Raw genomic sequence first — 18,173 nt, forward strand, 5'->3', positions numbered from 1 at the left:
AGAGGGAAGTGAAATGCAAAAAGGACAGGCAGTGATGTCTGTACAGTAAACAGTTGCCATTCTCAAAACATCGTTGGCTGATGACTAGGGATGTATGGATTTTATTAAATCCATTCCGTCTGTGTTTCACAGCCTGTCACGTATCTTTCATTCCATCATCCTCTCACAGATGGAATCAGGTTTTTTTAGGGATGTACAACAGTGTTGTTCCACTTGCAGTAATGCGCACTTGCAGAAATGGAAATTTGCACAAATCCCCCCCCCCCAGTAAGAAAACAGACTGCAGAATGCATGTGACTCAGAAAAAGCTGGTCTGCTGCAAAATCCAGAGGTTGTATTCATAAAAATCCAAATTCATTTGAATCCGTGCCAGATGAGGTCAGCATCGCTGCTAATCAAAAAGTTCTGACGCTGTGTCCCTATGAGCCCTGCCTCCACCACACCATTGCTCTCCAGCCATAAAGACCATGGTGTGACCACGGACCACTCACTCTTTCTCTCTCTGCCCAACCTACTCCACAGGGTTGTTGTGAGGATAAACTGGAGGGAGGGGGGAGTATCATGGATGCCATCCTGAACTCCTGGGAGGAAGAGTGGGAGGAAAAAAATGCTCATAAAGAATAATAAATAGGATGGTTCTTTTGGAAATCAAATGGTTGCATGGAAGGGGGAATTTCGGCGCTGTGACATAAGCGGTTGCACCTGCTGAAATTTCCTCTTCGACGCAACTGTTAAAGTCACAAGGAGCTACATCTACTCTTTCATCTGGTCAGCCGACGTGGAAGTCGGGAATGTTAGCTTCCATGGAACTGAGAAAATGAGGATGGGAGACAAGATATAGAAGAGACAGAGAGGTAGAGATTCTTCTAAAGAAGAGTTAACATTGCTGTTCCCAGCCTCCAAAGCTGAGGTGTGTCTGTTGTGTTGTTGTCTTTAAAAAAAAGAAAGAATCCATTTCACCTTTGGCAGTTCTGTGGTCATCTTCTAAATCCTCGCAGAAAACTGGGAGCCTCTCGGCATCGTATCCAGCAGAGGGAGTGGAGGAGAGGAGAAGGGTGACAGGAGAGCTGGGTGTTTTTTAGCCTCTTCTGTTTGTTCCCGCTTACCAGCTTTCCCAGAACGAGCAAAAGCCCTTGGTTAGAGAGACTAGACAAGTGCTCGGGTCACCAAGGAACCAGAGGCCAGCCAGCATTTCGCCTGAATGGAAGGAGAGAACCTGAGCTGGGACCAAGGCAGGTAAGTGCGAGATTCTTGACTTGCCGATTCAATGTAAGGGGAACAAAACCTGCCAAATTATACCCAGAGTAGATCTTAGTGGCTGAATGCTTTGTCTTGTTACCTTACAGCAGTTGTCCCCAACCTGGTCCCCTCCAGATGTTTTGAGCTACATTGCCTCTCAGCCCTAGCCAGCATGGACAGTAGCCTGGATGGTGGGTTTTGTAGTCCAAAACATCTGGAGAGCAACAGGTGGAGGGAAAGCTACCCTACAGCTATTTTGTTAGTGACCAGTCGAATCAAATCGCTGACAGCTGTGTGTGTGTGTGTGTGTGTGTGATTTGTGTCCATATGTTCTGTGGCATAAGCATTTTGTTAGTTTTTATGGTATCACAAGACTCTCTGTGTGTGTGTGTGCTTGCTGCAACAGACTTGTACAGTCACCCCTCCAGAATGTATCTTTAGATTTCATATAAGCTAAGCTCAGTAGAAAGAAACACATCTTAGGGCAGGATTTGCCAAATCCTGGAAGAGAATCACAGTGCCCTGTAGTGTCAGAAAGTCAGAAGGCCCTGCCACAACAAACAGAGTCACGGAAGGCCTCTGTACCAAAATATGGGATTCACCTTTTCAAATGGCTCTGCTCAAGGAAGGAGTGGGAAACCTGTGCGTAGGGAGAATTTTGTTTCAGTCCGGTTTTGATCCGAATTTATCACAACTCGCAAAGTTTTCTATATTCGGGACAAAAAGAACTTGAGATTTAAAAAAAAAAATGAATGTGGGAGAAGCCAAAACTGATACAGATCCATCCATCCAGTCCCAGGGCTCTGAGTGCTTTGCTCTTCAAAGCCTAGGTTTGAATCTCTCTGTGTTCAACCATGTTAGCGCTGAATTTGGATTGCCACCTCTTTTTTTCTGGCAGGCTTCTCGTCTTTAACAGCTCTACAGCAGACAGGTACATTATGGTCCCCTCTGTGCTAGGAATAGCTGTACCTGTTGAATTTGGCCTGGGCAAATGGATGAGAAATTTGTTATTCAGAAGAATTTACTAGAATTTGCGACATTCTTCATATTTGGGAGAGAAAGAACTTGAGAAAGTGAAACCGAAATATTTTCCTGGTCCTCCCTGTGGCCCAGTTCCCTTGGAGAGGCAGCAAAATGAAAGCATGAGTTGCCTTGCAGTGTGGAACTATTATGGGATTTCTTCCAAGTAAGAAAATGTAGGCAAAGCACAGCCTGAGTTTAACTGAGATGAGAATGGGGTGGCTATATGCTCAGAGGCACTCTTCTCATCCCTTCCTGGGGTTCCCAAGAGGTATAGGGGCTCAGTTCAGTGCTCCATTAAAATGCTAAACGCTGCACTGTTTAGGACTCCTAGCAGGTTGAGTGGCATTGCAAGCACATGGCTTAAGGAGACATGGAGAGGGAGAGAGCGTAGCATATAAGGGGAAAATAGTGGCACAAACTTTCCGCTTGTTTCAAGGGAGTGGGAGGTTTACTTCCCGGTTTCTTTTTAGACAGTAACGTTAACCACCTGCCAGCAAAGGCAGTGGCGAAACTTTTCTTCGCTCCTTCCCTCAAATCGCATGCATGGAGATAAATGCATCACCTTCACACGCTCTGAGGAAGGCCCGTTTTTCTTTCCTCCTCCACGCAATATAAAGGTGGGAGAAGTCGAGCGCCCTCCTCCCAAAACACAACTGTTTTGTGACAAAGCATTTGCCAGGACTCAGTGCAGAAGGCAGAACTTCCTATGAATGCCAAGGATTCTGCCTCAAAGCTCGTAAGGGGATCATTCTCGAGGGTGCTTCTAAGCATGTGCAAAATGCCTTCTCCTCATCACTATTCACACCACTCCAGATCAGACTATTTGTCCAGTATTGCTGACTGGCAGCAATCGTCCAAGGTCCCAGGCAAACAGATATCATCATCATTAAATAAATAAACCATTTCTATCCTGCCTTCTTCCTCTTGCAAAGAACCCAAGATGGCTTACATGATCTTCCACCTCTCCATTTTGCCCTCACAACAACCCTTTGAGTTAGGTCAGCCAGAGAGCTAGTGACTGGCCCAAAGTCACCCAGCGAGCATCATGGCCGAATGGGGACTTGAACCCAGGTCTCCCAAGTCCCACACTGGCCGTCTTTCACCACCACTTGCCAGCTGATCTTTTAGACTGGAGATGACAGGGATCGAACCTGGGCCTTCTATGTGCAAAGCAGGTATTCCGCCACTGAGACATAACCCTCTGCATAAGCAAGTGATGCTTTTCATTTTCAGAGAGGGTAAGGTTATCTAGGGCTACTAGTCTTGCTACATCCAGTATCAGAAGTGGTATGGCTCTGTATTCCAGTTGCGGGGGAACATGACTGGGAGAGCGCTCATGCGCTCATGTACTGCTTGTGCACTTTCTACAGTCAGAGGGTTGGCCACTCTGTGAACAGAATACAGGACAAGGACCCTTGGTCTGATCCGGCATAGGGATGTTCGAGAACATGTCCCATTCGCAACGCCGAGCGTGAACAGAAGCAGGAGAGCATGTTCTCCGTAAATGTTCGTAAATTCCCGAATTTGAGTTTGCGTGTGAAACGTGCGCATTTTTTAAAAATGTGCACTCTAAAAAGTGTGCATTGTGCAAAATACACATTTTCATGCTTTACTCAGTGGGGGGGTGTGCATATGGGTGCACTTTAAAAAAAAAAGTGCACTTTTCCTGTTTGAAATGTATATTTCGCCCACCTGAATGAAACAAAGAGTGCAACTGAACACAGGAAATGGGGCAAGCTAAGGTTCAAGGTGGTGTTTGGAGAATCTCGGTGACTGTGAAAATCGCTTGTTCACCTGTCCCAAATCCGGCATGGCTCTTCTTACGTTCTTATGTTCCTGGCTGTGATAGGCAAAGCCGCCCTGTAGTTGAGTGTGTGCTCATTTCACACACAGGTGTTAAAGGTCCCTCCTGGGGAGTACAGGGAGAGACTTGGCACTTTCCCCAACCTGGTGCCCTCCTGATGACTTGGACTTCAACTCCCATCATCCCAGCCAGCATGGGAAAGGCCGTGCGAGATTCTCTGCAGGGACCTAGCTGGCCCCCCTCATGGTAAACAACTGCCTTCTGTTTCAAATTAAAGGCTTTTAGGTTGAGTGAAATTAAATAACGATAAGGCTGCAGACGGTTGTTGGCTCTGGACATAAATTGAGAATGGATCCGTCTGCAGAGAGAAGAGAATCATTCTGTACTTAGGAACTGGGGAAGCATTCATCAGTGTGGATTTGTGCAAATCTCCCCAAAAGTGGGGTGGGGGGAAACCCTTTAAGAGTACAGTCCTACGCATGTTTAGACAGAAAAACATCCTACAGCTCTTGGCATGCTGGCTGGGGCTTGCTTGGAGATGTTGGACTTTTTCTTCTGTCTAAACATACATAGGATTGCACCCTAAAAAGCACAAACCCCCCTAAAATCAGCATTTTCATGCTTCAGCCTCTATGCATATTTTTGGTATCTGGGTCCCCACACACACACATATTTTTGTACGGCCAAATTTGCCTACAATTCTGGAAAGTAAAGGTAAAAAAAAAAGACACCTGGCAATCCACAAAATACAGACAAAGAGGATTAAACAGTTTTACTCTTTAAAAAAAAAGTTTTTAAAATTAATTTTTATTGTAAAATTTCAACAAAACAAAAAAGAGAAAAAAGACAAAATTGTAGCTACATAAATATGAATATATCAATATGAATGATTGACATATTGAGTGAATATATCATATTTTATATATGAAAATATGGCTTTCTAAGAATTATTCATAAACTTCAACAAAAGAAGACCGCATATCCACATAAGTTGTGCCTCAAGGGACCCTGGGAGATGTGCCAGGAGTGGGCAGGAGGACCGAGGGGAAACAAATCATGGCAAAATGAGGAGCGCCTGATCAGAGTGTGTTAGTGATGGGTTAAACAAGCCACTGTGGTTTGTTTTCAGAGTGGCTTATCGTGATGTGTGAACTCGCCCATTAACTGCCAGAGCATCAGGGTCATTGACAGGTACTCCTTGCTCTGGCAAGTGAACGAAGTGATAATGAGGCTTTCAAGTTGTACTCAAACATAGGGGAAGTCAGAGCATGAGGAAAGGAATCCAGAGACTGGACTTCTTTCTTTTTCTTCGATGGGGTTCCTATTTCACGCCAGCAGTCTAAACAGTAACCCTTCTTTGCAAGATGGTTTCCATTTCTAACTAAAAGCAAAAGGTTGCATTTCAGCTAGGTGAAGACCGTTTGTTAAAGCTCAGTGCAGGTTACAAGTGGAACCTATGCAGGCAGAAATAGGGATCAATGGCGCTTACTACTAGGAAACTATGCATACAATTGCAGTAGAATTGAATTCTGAGATTGTATTAGTGGTTTGTTTGTTTTGGATGTCTGTGTTTTTCACCAGCGATTTAGCTCCTTAGCCATCAGTGAGTTAGCCATCCATAAATATATGGATGGGTTGGTGTCTTTCATTCTGTCATCCGCTCATTGACAGAATTGGATTTTTTCAATCAGAATTTCATTTTACTTGTGCAAATGTGCATTAACGCAAATACGCATTAGCACAAATGTGCATTAGTTAATGCGAATTAGTGCAAATCCCCCCCAATGAAAAATTGGTCTGCAAGTCCACAGAATCTGTGTGATTTGGGAAAAGATGGTCTGCTGTGGAATCTGCAAGAAATCCAAACTCATTTGAATCTGTTGTGGATTTTGCCAGCATCCTATATATCTATATCTATGTGTGTGTGTGTGTGTGTGTGTGTGCGCGCGCGCGCGCGTGTGTGTGCAACATATATATGTGGATTCTCCTTGCACTTCAGAATTTACCACTGTACCACTGACTGTCCTTTAGCAATACTACACATGCCCTTAAATTATGTTATGCATCTTGTTATGAATCAACAGTTCTTAACAACAAAGAAAGAAAAATAACTTTGCTGTACCAACCAATATCTGCAAAGTAACGATTACCTACGAAATGTTGCCGCCTACGAACGCAGCCAATCGAAAGCCATGTCTTCCCATTCTTCCAGGAGCTGTTGGCATCATAGGCATGCGCCAACCTTCCATGCGCGAATCCCCAAAATAGAATTGCTCTCTGGCTTTCAGCAGCACATGGGGAGGCGGGCGGTGGGATGTGTCATTTTGCACTTTTATTCCATAAACACCGGGTGAGAAAGAACACACTCCGGCAGATTCCTCAAGGCTCAAAACAGAGAGATGCTAAATGTTCTCGCAAGCGCGCGGCCGTGCTCTGAGTCACCCAGTGCGCATACCACGTTCCCGAAGGTGCTTACCTCCTTACGTCTGAGTGGAGCTGAATTGATTCATAGCTAGAGATCTGTGGGCAGAGGTTTAAAACTCACGGTGCTGTCTGGCCCCTGTCTCTCTCTCCTTGTAGGAAGATGTGGGTGTTTTTTTTTTTAATGTTCCTGTTTTTAATAGCCTTGCTTTTTATTGTTGCAGGGTTCTATTGTTTTAAGTTGTTGTACACCGCCTTGATGTCTTTTTAGCTGGTAAGGCGGTAAATAAATGTTAATAATAAATACAATAATGAAACATAGGAAGCTGCCTTACAATGCTATGCAGGTTTAGAAAGTCCTGCAACTCCTATAAAAAGTCCTACAACATCATGCCCCAGGCAGCATGGCTGGCTGGGGCATACTGGGAGTTGTAGGACTTTTTCTGTCTAAACCTGCATGGGTCTGTGCCCTTAACCCGAGTAGACCATTGATTCGTTTAGCTCAGTGTTGTCTGCATCGACTGCAGCAGCTCTCTCGACATTCAGACGGAGATTTATCTTTCCCCACCCTACCTAGAGATGCCAGGTACTGAACCTGGGACATTCTTCATGGAAAGCAGGTGCTCTACCACTAAGCGACAGTCTTTTCCCTAAAAAGAAAGCAAGGCTCCAGCCCTCATGGTTCCAAAGAAAGGGCTGATTTAATAGGAACCTAGGAAGATGCCTTAGCCCAAGTCCGATCACTGGTCTATTTAGCTCAGTGCCGTCTACACCAGCCTTGCTTGGTGCGCTCAAGATATGTTGCACTACAACTTCCATCATCCCCAGCCAGCCTGGGGAAAGCTGGCCTGCAGCACCCCTTTCACCCTGCCTCTGGGCTCTTTGTGCCTTCTGCTCACTTACCACCCGGATCTTTTTCTTAGTCCAGGGGTGTGGAACGTCTTTCAGCCGAGGGGCCGAATTGCATTTCAGAGGACCTCTCGGGGGCCGCATTCCAGCCGTGGGAGGGACAGAAAGGTAAAGGAGGCGGGGCCAAAAATACAGAAAATGCAACCACACTGTAGCTTAAATGCAACCACACTGTAGCTGCCAGTAAGTCAGTCTGTGGAGAGGCATTTCGACCTATTAGAAGGGCGGGGGAGGGGGACACCTGCACAACAGCCAGGAAACCACCAAATGACTGGGAGTCAGGGGGAAATTATTTATTTATTTATTTATTTATTTATTTATTAATCGCCCATCTGGCTGGTCACCCAGCCACTCTGGGCGATGTACAAAGTATATAATAGAACAGTTTAAAACAATAAAATTCTACAATAAAAACACCATATTTCTAAAAATACCCTAACCCACCCCAAATGCCTGCCTGAACAACCACGTTTTTAATGCGTGGCAGAAATTCATTAAAGAGGGGGCATGGCGGAGTTCCCTAGGGAGGGAGTTCCACAGAGTGGGGGCCACCACAGAGAAGGCCCTCTCCCTCGTCCCTACCAGTCTAGCTGTTCTGGCCGATGGGACAGAGAGAAGGCCATCCGAGGTTGATCTTGTTAAGTGGCCTGTCTGGTGTTGCTGGAGGCACTCCTTGAGATAGGCTGGGCCGGAACCATATAGGGCTTTAAAGGTCAAAACCAACACCTTGAATTTGGCCCAGAAAACAACTGGTAACCAGTGCAACTCCTTCAACACTGGAGTGATGTGATCTTGCCGGCGACTGCCTTTAACCAGGCGAGCCGCTGCATTCTTTCTGCGCCAGCTGCAGCTTCCGAACTGTCTTCAAGGGTAACCCCATGTAGAGCGCATTACAGTAGTCTAGACGAGAGGAGACCAGGGCATGTACTACCGATGGGAGCAGATGGTCAGGAAGGAAGGGGCGCAGCTGCCGTATCAGATGGAGGTGGTACAGCGCTGTCCAGCTCACAGCTGACACCTGAGCCTCCATGGACAGCTGGGAGTCCAAAATGACCCCCAGGCTGCGGACCTGGTCTTTCAAGGGTAGCCGTACCCCATTCAACACCAGGTCAACATCCCCCAGCCTCCTCATGTCTCCCACCAAAAGTACCTCGGTCTTGTCAGGGTTCGCTTCAGCTTGTTCCTCTCCATCCAGCCATTCACCGTCTCCAGACATTTGGACAGGGATTCTACGGCCAACCTTGGTGAAGATTTGAATGAGAGGTAGAGCTGCGTGTCATCCGCGTACTGATGACACCACACCCCAAACCTCCTGATGATAGCCCCCAGCGGCTTCACATAGAGGTTAAATAGCATCGGGGAGAGGATGGAACCCTGTGGCACCCCACAAGTGAGTGGCCACGGGTCCGAAACCTCCTCTCCCAGTGCTACCCTCTGGTACCTGCCGGAGAGGAAGGACTGGAACCACCGCAATACGGTGTCCCCAATGCCCAGCCCGTCCAGGCGGTCCAGGGGGATACCGTGGTCAACGGTATCAAAAGCTGCTGGGAGGTCGAGGAGAACAAGGAAGGAGCATTCACCCCTATCCAGAGCCCTCCTCATGTCATCCACCAAGGCGACCAAGGCCGTTTCTGTCCCATGCCCAAGCCTGAAGCCCGACTGAAATGGGTCAAGGGGTGGGGCCAGAGAAAAAGGGCATGGTCATCTGGGAAACCTCAGAGGGCTGGCCCCACCCCTGGCTTCAATGCCAGCTCCAGGTTTTGGAGAGCCCTTGGCTTGGGCAAGGCACGCTCAATGGAACCCCTCCTCCCTCCATGAGCCCACCTTCTGAGCGCCATGACCACCCGCTCCTCCTCCTCCTCCTCTTCCTCCTCATCATGGCCACCACTTGCTTGCTTGACGGGCAGAGAGCCAGGGGGCAAGCAGGCCGTGGCATCTCCTGCCCCTCCTCCTCACCACCACCGTTGCCTGGGCCGGAGCGAGAGGCAGGCAAACCAAAAGGTTGCAAGGGTGGGGAGGAGGAGCACGTCCAGGGGGTCTTGTCAGTGGGCCCCTGCTGGGGTGTGGGCCCTTGGCAGCTGCCCCACCATGCCCACCCTTGACACTGGTTCTGCCCATCTCAGTGTGTTTCCCAGTCTCCCCAGTCCAGCACCCTCACCTGTACCTCATGCCAATATTTAGGATGCCTGCATCAAATCTCACGGTTTGGGCCCCAAGTTCCCTGGTTTTAGCTTCCTCGGGAACTTCAGAAAAAGGAGAAAGGCTTTTGGCAGAGGGGACAGACTTGGGCAGGGGCAGGGAAAGGGCTTAGGGTCCACAGGGCAGTAACGCAGGAGATAGTTCAGTTCCCCTGTCCCAGCCGTGCATCTTTTGATTTATAAAGTGAGAGACAGCACCAACCCCGCCCTTTTTCTCCACTTGAATTACAGGTTTGGCCCCAGACAGGTTTTGGCCCCACCACTGTTTGATTTAGTCATTTGTTCAAGGATTTAAACACTTTCCTTCAAGGCGCCGTGCCCTCCCGAGGCAGCGTTGCAGCCATACATTGCGGAACAGAACACTACGTCAAGCCACAAAATGAAACCCAGCCCTACGCCCCTTCCCAAAAGAACACTCGAGACTCCTCCGAGCACCGCAATAAATAAAAAGCGGAGTGAAATAAAAACGTCGCAAGAGCTCTCTTAAAAGTCAACAGGGATGGAGCCCGTACGTCCTTCCTGGGGGAGGGAGTTTACACAGCGCATCGTTAAACTCTGGAATGCGCTGTCACAAGATGTGGTGACAGATGCTCACTTGGGCGGCTTTCAAGCGAATGAGATCAAGGCGATGGATGGCAACTGCCTGTGATGGTTGCCTATTACCTCCACGATCAGAAGAAGCCTCTGCATACCATTGCTGGAGCGCATGAGCGGAAGGGTGCAAATGCACCCTTGCTAGAGATCAGTCGTCTCTTGAAGGGCTGTCCTGTTTGATTCCGGTTTAAAGATAAAGAACCCTAAGATGTGTTGCCCACACACCTAAACAGGAGATTGAACGGGCCGTCACACAGGTCATCTGGTCACCCTCTTCCCGTCCAGGGTGGGATGCGTTGTATTTCTCCTGAAAACATAGTCCTTCTTTCTAAATATGCGGATGTGGGCTTACCCGTCTATGCACATTTCATGCAAATCGCTGTCCATTTTTGGCAAGGCACAGTGGAGGCTGGTGCTCCGACTTCAGTGGGGCTCTGGGTTTCAGTCAGGACCTGTCAGAAGTCCGAGGGAGCTGTCCAAGGTGCTGAACCCAATCCCCCAAATGGGCTCAGCACCTTGGATAGCTCCTTGAGAGTGCTTGTTGGTTCTGAATGAAACCCAGAGAGGATTCACAGCCCCACTGAAATCGGAGCCACCGGACCCACTGGGAATACACTTCCTTTTCTCCTTTTCGGGGTGAGTCATAAGTAGCCACTCCGATCATGTCTTGCTCTTGGCTTTCCCAGGCTGGCTACTGTGAGGGGCAGAATGCTGGCTCAACAGGCCTTTGGTCTGATCCAGCATGGCTCTTCTACTGTCCTTATGAGAAGACCCTGTCCCCAGTACCTGTCAGCCCCCAGTACCTGCCAATCACATGTCTCTTACGTTACTATGGCAGCCACTGACATACACACCCCGGCCCCAGTATGGTGCTTTATTCCCCCTCCCCCATCCCAAGGATGGGCACTTTTGAATCGCCAAAAAAAGAGGACAAAAGAGCACACCGATTTGCATAACCTTTGCATATGCTAATTTATATGTGTGTGTGTTTTTAAAATATTTTTCCGTTTATATCCTTCCTTTTTCGCTCTCACAAGGAACTCAAGGCAGCTTCCATAATCCTCCTCCTCTCTGTTTTTATCCTCAAAACAACCCTGTGAGGTAGGTCAAGCTGAGAGTCAATGACTGGGCCAAAGTCACCCAGTGACTTCACGACTGAGTGGGGATTCCCGAGTTCCACTCCAACACTCTAAGCACTACACCACGCCGGCTGTTATATATGTATAGATGCAAATTTAGAAATAATTATTACGCTTTAAAGAGCCCATGTCCCCATAGTGCAGAAGGCTCTGACCCGAATGTCTGCCTGTTCGGTTCTGCTGTTCAGATGCTCAGTGGTGCTGATGGGCAACCGTTCTCATGGTTCTTTATCCTTAAACTGGACTTGAACTGGACAGCCTTTCGTAGAGAGGAACGACCGACTGATTGATTTGATCTGTTCCCTGTCTTTCTACCAAGAAAAATGGCACTCAAGGCGGCTAGAGGACCGCCCTCTGTAAAAGAGGACACATGGCCTTAGGCAAGCAATGTCTACCTCTGCCTCAGTTTCCCCTTCTGCAAAAAAAAAAAAAAAAAGGGAATGGGTAGCGACAGTGCTAACGTCATTTTGAGGTGATAAACCGGGCTAGCTGAAGACTTTGTCGCCTGAGGCACAAAAGGCAAATGGAAAGACCACCATCCCCACGGTAAGTAGCACAGGACATGATCCATCACCCATTTAGGGGAAACTCCCTTTTGTTCCAAGGGGGCATCGTGCGGGAGACCCTCCTCGCATTTCACGCCCCATGGCACACCTCACTCTGCCTTCCCCTCTGATGCCTTTGGGGGCACTTCTTGCCTCTGGCTCAGAGCCCCCCCTGCCCACATGGACCTATAGACTGTCACTGAGAACCTTCTGGCCTCCGTATTCTCACCCTCAGAAAGAGCAAGGGAGGAGGAAGAGGCTGCTCCCATCAGTGCCTCCACGCTGACATCCAGAGCTCCATTCATCAAAGCTCCTGTAAATATTTTCCACCAACGGACGGATGCCTAAGAGAGAGGGAGCATTCCCGGCCACGCTCCGCTCTTGGCCTGATGCAAAAGCCATGCACACCTGGCTTCCTCCTCCTCCTCTCATTAGCACGTCAAGAAGAGCCCTGCTGGGTCAGGCCAAGGGACCATCTAGTCCAGCACCCTGTTCACACAGTGGCCAACCAGCTGCCCACAGCAGGACATGAGCACAACGGCACCCTTCCGCCCATGTTCCCCAGCAACTGGTGTACAGAGGCAGCAGGGAGGGCCAAGCCATTTTGCTGCCTGAGGCAAAGAACAAGGTGGCACGCCCTCCAGGCATTTCCATGTACAAAAGATGACTTCACTAGCAGTTGACTCTTCTTTCGACACTAGCTATGAGGCAGCCTCTTCCACTGCACCTGAAGGCAGCAGGCTGTCTCCGGGGGGAGAGGGCAGGCCCACAGCTCCACCCCTTTCTGTCACCTCCCAGCAAATGCTGCCTCATTCTGCCTAATGGTAGGGCCGGCCCTGCTGGGCAGACTGCCTCTGATACTGGAGGTAGTATAGAGCCATCAGGACTAGCAGCCATCGATATCCTGGTCCTCCAGGAATTCGTCTAACCACCTTTTAAAGCCTTCCGAATTGGTGGCCATCACCGCATCTTGTGCTGGTGAGTTCCGTAGTTTAACCTTGCACTGTGTGAAGACGTCCTTGCTTGATCCGTCCTGAATCTCCCACCAGCCAGCTTCATGGGGCGACCCCACTGGGTTCTAGCATTATGAGAGGGAGATAAAAATGTCTCCCTATCCACTTTCTAGGACAGGAAGGCCTGGCGTGCTACAGTCCATGGGGTCACGAAGAGTCGGACGCGACTTAACGACTGAACAACAATCCACTTTCTCCACACCATGCATGATTTTGTACACCTCTGTCATATCTCCCCTCACCCTCCTTTGTTCCAAGCTAAACAATCCCAGCTGCTGTAACCTCCTTCCATTGGGGAGTTGCTCCAGCCCCTTGGTCATTTTAGCTGCCTTTTTCTGCACTTTTTCCAACGCTACAATATCTTTTTTTAGGTGTGGTGACCAGAACTGTACACAGCATTCCAAGTGTGGTCACACCATAGATTTGTATAGGGGCAGTATGATGTTGGCAGTTTTATTCTCAACTCCTTTCCTAATTATGCCTAACATGGAGTTTGCCTTTTTCACAGCGGCTGCACACTGCGTCAACATTTTCACTGAGGTGTCCACCACAATCCCCAGATCTCATTCTTGGTCAGTCACCACTAACTCTGATCCCATCAGCTTGTACTTGAAGCTGGGATTTTTTGCCCAGCATGCATCACGTTACACTTGGCGACAAGGCCTTGGCAACAAACTCCACTCTTCGAGTTGGTAGAGGCTGATGAACTATAAACAGTTTGGAGAAGGCTCAGTAAATGATTCTTTAGGCTCTCAAAATACTAGAATGGCTCTGTGCCAGGGACACAGCCAGAGCTAGTACCTACCTTGTGGTCCCGTGCCCCAGCTGGGTCCACCAGCACAGATGCCCACCCTGGGCAGCTATAAGGTGCCATTTCAAATCTCCCAGAGCCCTCAACGTAGCATGGTGGGGAATTTAGAACGGTGATTTAGAACATGCCTGCTCCTGCCACCAGGGTAAGTTCACAGCTGAGGGCTTGCTCAAAGCTGGAGTCAGCCCTGAAGTTGATCGCTGGTAGTTGCAATGTTGTTGTTGTTCAGTCGTGTCCGACTCTTCATGGCCCCATGGACCATAGCACGCCAGGCCCTCCTGTCCTCTGCTCTCTCCCGGAGCATGCTCAAGTCCATGTCCATTGCATCGGTGATGCTATCTAGCCATCTCATCCTCTGCCGCCCCCTTCTCGTTTTGCCTTCTATCTTTCCCAGCATCAGGGTCTTTTCCAGGGAGTTTTCTCTTCGCATTAGGTGGCCAAAATATTTGAGCTTCAGCTTCAGTATCTGTCCTTCCAATGAGCACTCAGGGTTGATTTCCTTTAGGATGGACTGATCTGACCTCCTTGCATTCCGGGGGACTCGTAAGAGTCTTCTCCAGCACCACAGTTCGAAAGCATCGATTCCTCGGCGCTCAGCCTTCCTTATAGTCCAGCTCTCACAGCCATACATTGCTACTGGGAAAACCATAGCTTTGATTAGACGGACCTTTGTCGGCAAGGTGATGTCTCTGCTTCTTACTGTGCTGCCTAGGTTTGCCATAGCTTTCCTCCCAAGGAGCGAGCGTCTTTTAATTTCATGGCTACAGTCACCGTCTGAGGTGATCTTGGAGCCCAAGAAAATAAAATGTGTCACTGCTTCCATTTCTTCCCCTTCTAGTGTAGTGTAGAGAGCCAGTGTAGTGTAGTGGTGAGAGTGACAGACTGGGAGCTGGGAGATCCGGCTTCGAGTCCCCACTTGGCCATGGAAGCTCACTGGGTGACTTTGGGCCAGTCACAGACTCTCAGCCCAACCTACCTCACAGGGTTGTTGTTGTGAGGATAAAATGGAGAGGAGGATAATGTAAGCCACATTGGGTTCCTTGCAAGAGGAAAAAGGCAGGATATAAATGCAATAAATAAATAAATAAATGCATGCATGCCAGCCAGGAAGTGATGGGGCCAGATGCCATGATCTTAGTTTTTGTCATGAAGGTAGTCGCAATGCCACTATCTAAATCAGGGAGCCAGTTGTGTGCTGCGGCCGCAAACAAAGCGAATGCAGTCTTTAGCTGCATCGACAGAAGCTTAGTCACAAGAGGTCATGGTTCCGCTCTATTCTGTGCAGGCCAGGCTGCATTCTGTGCACGGCCTGTGTACAGTTCCGGGAGCCAAGTTTTAAGAGGATAATTGACAAAGTGGAGCACGTCCAGATGGGGGCAACCAGGATGGTGAGGGGGTAGCGCTGCTTCCAGGATTTGGAGAGCCCTTAGACAAGACCCCTTCAATGGGCACCCTCCCTCAGGAAGCCTACCTGCTCAGCACCATGGTCCCCAGCTGCTGCTCCTTCTCTTCCTCATCATGGCCACCACTCGCTTTCTGGCAGGCAGAGAGCCGGGGAGCAAGGAGGCCACGGCATCTTCTGCTCCTCCTCCTCCCCACACCATTGTCTGGGCCAGGGCAGTTCTCCAGGTTTTCCGACACAGGTCTTTACCAGCCCTAGTCGGAGATACCAGGGATGGAATGTGAGACCTTCTGCGTGCAAAGCAGGAGTTGGGCCACTGAGCTACAGGCCTGGTAGACGTTACTAAAATTAAGGGTGGTGCGGACGATGTGAGTAGAAGTTTCCCCCAATGAGGGTGATGTGCCAAGGTTGCCATCCAAGTGTCATTTACAGCACCCGAACCTGTGGAGTAGAGATTTTCACATGTAGGATTCTATCCAAAATTTGATTTATGCTTCAGGTCGATATATGCAAGCCATTGTTTTTGAGACAGAAGGGAATGCTGTTCCTCCCTTCTCTTCCTGTTGTATCTAGTAACCGACTGAAGTAGATGAGATAGGCAAGCTATACAAGAATGATTTTCTGGCCCAGTTTTGAAAATTGATTTAACAAAACAGAATATTTGGGGGTTATAGTTATGGCAGCATTTTTTATCGCACGGACGTAGACCCTTGGGGTTGAAATGCGTCTGGGACAGGTGGATGTGTATCAGTACAACCTACCATATGATTATTTCGAATCAGGAAAGTTAAATAAGCTTTGGGACTGTCCATTTTCCGTTCGGGTATAATTTTATAGGGTTCATCAGATAATTAAAGTTGTGTAACTACTTTTTACACTTTGCATTACAGATTTATTACTTCATTAAAATGTATTTAATGGTCGCTCTGCCTTAGTCTCGCACGTCATCTGTTTTCTTAAACCCTTTTTGCTTTGTGTATTGATTTGGGTGTAAGATAAGACCTTTCTTCATATTTGTTGGCCAGGATTTGAACCCGGGTGTCTTGCCCAAGGGCCCTCCAAAAACTTGGCATCGGCACTGTACCTTACAGCAGGTGGGATTATCTGTCTGTCAAGCCAGTGTTGATTTTGATTGGCAGCAGCTCTCAGGCTGAGAAAGGTTTTCCCCGTCACCCGTTCCCGGATCCTTTCAGCTGGAAATTGAACCTAGAACCTTCGCCATGCAAAGCCGGTGCTCTGCCCCTAGCCCATACAGCTCCTCCCGGGAACATATGAGAAACAAATGGCTCAGACTGTGGCTCATATTGTGTGCACGGCCACGGACTGACAACAGGAGCTCTCAGGGGTTTTCCCATCTCCGGCTCCCTGCTCCTTTAAAAACCGGAGATGCCGGGGATCAAACCGGGGACTTCCTGCACGCAAAGCAGGTGCTCCGACCACTGAGCTCTAGGTCCTTTCCCTATTTGGGGAACATCTACATATATAGGGAGAAGTCTCTCCTCTGTTCTCTTCCAAGGTGCCTCCAAGGTGCAAGGAGGCAGTGTTTGAACACGTGAGTACTATTAATATTGACACAAGGGCAAAGAGACAAAACTGTTGGCAGAGCCTTCCACTTTGAAAGGCCCCAGTGCCACCGTCACCCTGACTTCCTCGTGGGGCAGGGGAGAAAAGAAAAAGGGGAAATAAAACAGATAGGAGACTTCCAAGTCATGTGGGAAGCGGCAAGGGAGGCGATCACTTGGTAGAGAGGCTGAGACATCTGTTTTCCCATGTGGAGGTAGGGATGGATTCAGTCCTTGGTCTTTTTTAGCGATCTCCCTTGCAGAACTCTGCTCTCGCCAGGTGACCTTGAAGGCTGCCTTACACCTCCTTTAATTCCCATTTCAAGCAGTGCTTGGCACCGTCAGGGCTAGGACTTTCGGGCAGGCGTCTGGGGGGGCCGCTCAACAACATGAGCAACCCTCGTGTGGTTGGCTTACCACATTTTGAAGTAAGTGAACTATGCACGTTACCGTCTAAAGAAGGGGTGGGGAGGAGCCTAAGAATGTGAGGTCTGGACCCTAAAATGACCTATCTGGTTTCAAGGTTACAAAAATAAGCCACCATGGGTAGAAAGGCAGCTCTAACTGTGGTGCGAGCCAGTGTGGCGTAGTGGTTAGAGTGTTCAACTGGGACTCGGGAGATCCAGGTTCTCATTCCCGCTCGGCCATGAAGCTCACTGGGTGACTTTGACTCTCAGCCTAACCTACCTCACAAGGTTGTTGTAAAGATAAAATGGGGAGGAAGAAGATCATGTAAGCTGCCTTGAGTTCCTTCAAGAGGGAAAAAGTTATATATATATATATATATATATATATATATATATATATGTGTGTGTGTGTGTGTGTGTGTGTGTATGTATGTATGTATGTGTGTGTGTGTATAATATTAAATAAATGGGGTTGTGCCACCGCCCATGGGGCTGCTGTAGGTTGCCCCTATACCCCAGTTCCACTTCCAGGCCTTGATGCTTAACTTGTGCCATCAGCTTGTCATAATCCAGGAAGCAACAGAAAGTCTTACGTGCACGGAGTTTCACTCCTGCGACCTGAAGGCCGTCTTGAGATGAAATCTGCTGTTTCAGTGGGGAGGGATCATAGCACACTGATTTGCCTGCAGAAATTCCCAAGTTCAATCCCCACCATCTCCCATTTTAAAAGGATCAAGGTAGCAGGTGGGAAAATCCCTCCTCAGTCCAAGACCCTAGAGAGCAGCTGCCAGTTAGGCAGTTAGCAGTTAGCAGCTGCCAATTATTAGCAGTTAGCAGTTAGCAGCTGCCAATTATTAGGCTGACCCCATTATCTAGAATACCCTCCCAAGATAGGCCTGCCTGCCTGGCCCCTTCATTGCTTGCTTTTTGCTGTGCAGTGAAGACTAGGGATGATAAATTCATTCCATGTTTTGGGGATTTCAAAGGCTTTTTTGTTCTCTCACCCACTGATTGATGGAATCGGATTTTTTTTTACTAGAATTTTGTAAGACTTGCATTAATTCGCATCAGCGCTAATGCGGATGAGCACGTTTGCGCAAGTGCGC

General features: G+C 48.5%; 1 protein-coding gene across 5 annotated transcripts in view; it reads left to right on the forward strand.

The window, feature by feature from the left end:
• The first annotated feature begins 1,023 nt into the window (after positions 1 to 1,023).
• CHRM1 (cholinergic receptor muscarinic 1) overlaps positions 1,024 to 18,173 on the forward strand; it is a 28,131-nt gene continuing 10,981 nt past the window's right edge. The window contains exons 1-2 of one of the 5 annotated variants that reach the window (XM_084824204.1): positions 1,024 to 1,236; positions 4,156 to 4,312. The gene's annotated coding sequence lies outside the window, so the exon portion shown is untranslated. Of the gene's footprint in view, positions 1,237 to 4,155; positions 4,313 to 16,283; positions 16,651 to 16,795; positions 17,089 to 18,173 lie in introns of those variants that run through there. The other 4 variants (XM_084824205.1, XM_084824208.1, XM_084824206.1 and 1 more) reach the window with 4 other exon arrangements.

Source organism: Heloderma suspectum, chromosome 17, assembly GCF_057233095.1.
Source record: "Heloderma suspectum isolate Gila_16-S chromosome 17, 16-S_ref, whole genome shotgun sequence".
NCBI lineage: Eukaryota > Metazoa > Chordata > Lepidosauria > Squamata > Helodermatidae > Heloderma > Heloderma suspectum.